Consider the following 6,427-nt stretch of genomic DNA (forward strand, 5'->3'; position numbering starts at 1 on the left):
ATCAGACGTCTTGCTAGTAAAGCATTCTTCAGGAGTCATCCCATGAACTGCAGCTATGGGAGTTCTGTTCATAATGTAAATAGCAGTATGGACAGCCTCAGACTAAAAATGTTTGGGCATATTCTTTTCAGCCATTAATGCTCGTGCAACTTCTGTAATATGCTTGTTTTTTCTTTTTACAACACCATTTTGCTGTGGGGTATACCTGCAAGTAAATTGCCTCTTTATCCCATGAGTCCTCAAGAAGCCACTGAACTCATTAGAGAGGTACTCTCCCCCTCCATTTGATCTCAAGCACTTCACTTTTAAGCATGTTTCTGTTTCAATAGCTGGCTTAAAAGATTTGAAGTGCTCAAACACATCACTCTTTTCCTTCATGAAGTATACCCATAGCTTCCTTGAACAGTCATCAATAAATGTGACAAAGTATTTGCTGCCACCAAGAGATACATTCTGTGTAGGCCCCCAAACATCTGTATGTACTACATCAAGTATATTCCTGCTCACTTCTCTATCATGCGAGAAGGGTTATCTTGCCTGCTTACCAAACTGGCATGCTTCACAAACTTTATGCAATTCTGCAACTCTAAAAGAAGGAAACCTTGTAACCAATCCTCTAGACTACATTAATTTCCACCTTTGCACATTTGCATGTCCAATACGTTTATGCCATATTTCAATATTTGTAACTACTCCTTTTCCTTTAGCATACATAGCAGCATCCATTGCAGGAATTCCAGCATCTAAAGTGAACATTCGGCCAACTCTACTTCCTTTTGTGACCAACCTAAACTTATCATTAAAGTCTTCTACAAAACAACCTTTTGCATTGAATCGGACCTGCAACCCCTGCTCTACCATTTGGCCAATAGATACTAGATTCTTTGTAATTGATGGCACATGTAATACATCTGTCAGACTCTTTGTCTGGCCATCATACAAGGACAAGGGAGGCTTTCCAATGTGTGAAATTGGGTGACATGAATCATCACCTGCCTGCACATAACATGGGTTTTTTAAGTCCTGCATCTCTCCAAACCATTCAACATGACTAGTCATATGATTAGATGCACCTAAATTGACATATCATACATCATCATGTGTCCCCTTTCCTACAACTGCATTCATCATATGCTGCATAACAAACAGATACTCATTTTTGTCTTCATTATGTTGTGAAGATGATGTATAGATTCCTTGCTGCAATTTACCATTGCAAATATCATTCTTCTTTGCATAGCAATGGGCTGCAATATGGCCGGTTTTGCTACAATAATGGCAAACAATATCAAAATTTCCAGAACCTCTATTCTGCCATCTACCTCTTCCTCTAGAGCTCCCCCTGCCTCTAAAGTTTCCTCTGCCTCTAGAAACCTGCATTTCACTAAACTGTTGATTGAACCTATTTTGCTGGTTATCGCTAGCACGTCCCATACCACGGCCTCTCGAAGAGGGTCTACCACGTTCCCTTCTTGAACTCGAGTAAAATGCTTGGACTTGCTCACCATTTCTTTCAAACGAATCATCCTGCATATTGATCTCTTCAGTAATTATGAGAGAGATCAGCTCATCGAAATCTGGAAATGGTTTCCGTACATATACTGAAGTAACAAATGATTTCCATACCTTCTCATTATTAAGGCCACTCAGAGTGGATGAAACCAAATCATCATCATTCAGCATTGCATGAATCGCTACTAAAGCATCTGCAATGCTCCTCACCTTCAACATATACTCATTGACAGATATTTTCCCTTTCTGCAAGGCATTCAACTCTTGCTTGAGTTGAATCTTTCCTACCTTTGTATTTACTGAAAACATGCTCTCAAAATTTGTCCAAGCTGCATGTGAAGTTTTTGCATTCCTGATATGTCCCAGCATAGTATTATCAATGACTGCAGATAGCCAGTACATCACCTTTTTTTCTTTCACAGTCCACTCTTTCCATGCTTTTAACTCATCTACAGTCATCAGAGGGATACCCAACTCTGGCTCCTTTTCTTCACCTAAGACATACTCATAAAGGCACTTTCCAATGAGGAAGTTTGTCACACGGAACTTCCATGAAGGGTATTTGTTCTTGTCAAGCTTCTCAATAATGAAATTTCCACTGTTCTCTGCCATTATCACAAACAAGGATACAACACAACAAGCTAGTTTTCTGCAATCTTTCACAACACATGCACAGCAATACACCAAGCAATCTTTTTCACTAATTGCTCAATAATACATGTAATCTGCAACCTATTTGTAGATAAACCTTATGTTTTCTTCCTACAAACACTTAAAAAATTACAGATTCATAATCTGTAACCTACGCATCCACTTTCAGTCAATACAACCGAAATCATAGTGTACCCTGAAACTGTTGTTCGTAACATTGCCGCTCTAAAACAGGGCCTGAAACGGCCTCAGATGCCCAAAATAATCGTGGATTGGCCGTGAAGGGATTTTCTATAGAATATATAGTGCTCTGCTTGCACACCAAATCTCACAGCAATCTGAGATTTTTACTCAACCCTGCTTCCGGTGCCTCCACATACACTATCCAAGAGAGAGTGGAAGAATGGGAGAGATTTTTACCCATTGCTTGCTTGCTCAAACCTTGCTTCTTCTCCTTCACTTCAGCCTTCAAAATTAGCATCTCTCAGTGGCGGGCTCTGATACCATGTCAAGAATTGCATGGTGGGAAGTTTTACTTGAGCTGCTACGCCAAACACACACTGTATACATAAGAGGAAGCTCACTCAAGAACATAACAAGAGAGATGGAGTCCAAAACGTTTTCTTGCTAGTTTCTTCTTCTTCTTCCACACACTATACAATGTACAAATAGTATAGATAAGATACAACATAAAGGAGAGTGGCCCTCTAAGTCAAACTGTGCATAACTGACTACACTAATCGACTGGTGTTATATTGTTGTCAGCTGTAGGTAGGTGTAACAACCTAAATATAATAAGTAATAAGTCAGTGGCCATGTGAGTATCATAATGACCACCAACGTGCTAAGTGTATACATGCGGACCCATCTAGCTAGGCGGTCCATCATTAATGTCCGCACGTGTTGAGCTTGCCATCTCAACATTGACCACTTGGGTCAAATGGGTAAGAAGAAAGATCTCCATAATCATCACCATAAGCATATCCATCATCCATCATATTATAACCATCATGAATCTCATGTACATCCTCATTATCAGCATACCAATCATCAAAATCATTATTCAAGTTTTCATAACCATGATCATAAGCATCCAACTCCTCTTCTAGTTGATGTAGTTCGTGATTGAGCATGAACTGATGCATACTCTCAAATAATCCATCATAATAATGATCAAAAACTTTAGAGTATTCATTTTTAGCATGCACATATTCCTCCCCAAATGGTCCAAAAGGCTGACTTACTTACCAAGTGATCTTCATATGCATTGTCTTCTACTAGAGCATAAACTTACTAATCAGCTTGGTCTTCTTTATATGGTTCATCTTCATGATCTTCATCTTTGCCATTAGCCTCTTCATGCTCTTCCTCTTGCCCATCATAGAACCCATTGTCCACTTCAGCATCATCATTACCTTGAAGAAACAAAGAATTCAACACAACAATTGGTTGATTCCCATTGAGTTGTTATCCAAGATCTATGGAATAATCCTCTTCATCCTGGCTTTGTACAAAATATACTTGATGTCCATGATTTACTTCAGAAAATTTAGACATAAGACCAACATCAAAATATTCCAAAGAAGTAATTTCATCTTGTAGAATAGGTTGAGCACTATTCTTGAAGTGATTGCACCAAATAGTAATCAATGCAAGCATTTTCTTTTTCCATGAAGCATGTTTTAGTAGAAGATTAATAGCCATCTCTACACAATGGCGAATATCCTCATGGTGAATACAAAGACGAATCAAGATGAAGGTAGCATATTCCTCTATCTTAGTAGAAGACATCCCAAGAAGTTTAACTAATGAAAGCATACCAACATCCAATATTTCCCATGGGAGTTGTTCTTCTAGTGAAACCCATGATCGCCTACTAACCAATGGAGGTGTATGAACCATCGTAGCCCATTGATTAGCATCAATCTCAGCAAAGAGAGTAGAAAGAAATATCAATGCATATTCTAATTGCTCATAAAATGATTGATTAAGCAATAATACCAACCAATGTAATTTATCCCTACCTTGAAGAGACCAACCAATGTAATTTATCCCTACCTTGAAGAGACTATAAAAGAGTAGTATTATTATTGCAAAAATACTTCATTGATGCCCAAAAATCAGCTTGAAGCTCTAGTTTCTCTATGGTTAATAATCCCAACAACATGCATTTAGGTTCAACATTACATATACTTCCTTGTAAGATACTATTATTACAGAGATTGATAAGAGCCTACATTACACCTTGCTGAACCAATTGAGAGGTATGTGGTTTCAATTGGTGGATAAGTACTTGCTCAACCAAACTCACATATATTACTTCCAATGCCATTTGAGAGTCATCATAATCGATAAAAGCATGTGCCAAAGTACCCATAATGTCTACCAAAGGAATATCCAACCTATTAAAACCAACATCTCTAATAAGACCTATAATACTCTCTTTCCCTACCTCTTGAAAGTGCAATCCTACAATACCTATAGGTACTAAATCAGCCATAACTTTTGACTGAAAGCTTCGATTGACAATTTTTTTCATTCAAATTGAAGCTAACACATTTCTCTTTCAACAAAGTACTTAATAGTAAATTTTAGAGCAGGCCATAAAAAGATATGATAGCCTAAAGTTGACTAATTGAAACTATCTACAACTTGCTCTATGTTTATTTGAGTCTATAGGAGGTCTATAATTCCAACTTTGACCTTATTGAACCTTGTATACTCACAAGTAGAATTGAGGGCACTCTGTACCAAGACATCAATTCATGATCAATGAAAAGTAAACAAAGTCCAGACCACCCATTTTAATGATTGCAATGAAAAAGTAATGTCCTGCAATCACTAATCCCATGATACCACAAATATGCCATCAGCATAATCCATGTACCATACCATGCTCCAACATCTACCAGTAGCTTAAAAAAGAGTAATGACTTTCCAACTTGTTGCTATCAAAAGCCCCAAGATGATGCTTCTAAATTGAAGCCCATAGCTCCACAATCTTCAATCTTACCAATTTAAGAAAGCCTTGTTGTAGATAGAATGCTTACTATAAGAGAGGAAAAACCCCCTACTTTGAAGCACTTCTGGGTGAAAGATCAATGATCCAACTAGAACTGGCCCATTTATGCTCCAAATGTTGTAGGAGAGAAGAGTATGGGATGCTGGCTTGTTTTATTCAGCAAAGAGAGACTCAATGTGGATTTAATAGAAGAAGAATAGTCTTCAATTTTCAGTATATAAGTTCCAATGTATTATCACTCTTAATAGGATGAATGTAGAGCTCAAGTCCTTGACAAAATATGAAGTAGAATGTGGCTGCCACCCTGGTTATTTCAACAAAGAGATTCCTTGATGCTCCAATGGTAGAAGAAGGACCTTCAATATGGCTATAAGGATCTTTGCATAGCATTGTTTACAGCTATTGATCATTGCCCCTTTAGATCAGAAGCAACCAGCAAAAAGGACACTAACATCATGCTCTTATTGAGTATATGGTAAAGACAAGAGAGATGCTGCTACAATGGAATGCTCCTAACCATCCCGATTGATATGCATGCACCATTGCTGGTAGAGACATTATCAAAGCCAATTGGTGTTCTTGCATCTGTCTTAGTTTGTCTTCCCCCACATGACACAAGACATTGCCCTATGGTCTAGATTTCACAGAGCAATATTATTCCTATAGAGGGCCTAAAAACACATTGAATGTTGTGAAAAACGTTGATAGATCTACTCCTCCACTGATAAGATACACAATGCTTTGCATCTATTCAGCACTATTCAAAGCTGTCTTTCGGTTATGTCTGCTCTACTGAAACAAGGATCTCACATTTTTTGCTTCAAACCTTGTGCCAACAAGGCGATACGACTTACCTATTTCCACGAGAGAGCTAAAACATGTCGCTCTCCCATAAAGGCATTATCTTCTCTACCATTTGAAGATAACTACAAGCATGGGGGTAGCCAGGTCATATGCATTTGTTGATTAGGGAGAACTATAGATCCTGGTGAGCTGTTGACCCTAGCTCGAGACAGAAGCAAAAAAAAGTGATATGTGGATGAAATGGAAGAAGCATGATAGAGAACAAGCAAAGGCAAAAGAGCGACCTCTAAAATCAAGGCAAAAGCGCATTTTTAAGTGAAAGGCGCCCCAAAATTTTTATAAAAGAGTGCAAGGCTCCCTCATCCTTTTGTAAATTGTAAAAGAGTAGATGGGCATAGGCTAAAGAAATAGCCCAAGTAGAAGGGAATGGAAAAGAGG

The sequence above is a fragment of the Lygodium microphyllum genome, chromosome 18 (assembly GCF_053477565.2).
Source record: "Lygodium microphyllum isolate KBCC chromosome 18, Lygodium_microphyllum_v1.1.10, whole genome shotgun sequence".
Lineage (NCBI taxonomy): Eukaryota > Viridiplantae > Streptophyta > Polypodiopsida > Schizaeales > Lygodiaceae > Lygodium > Lygodium microphyllum.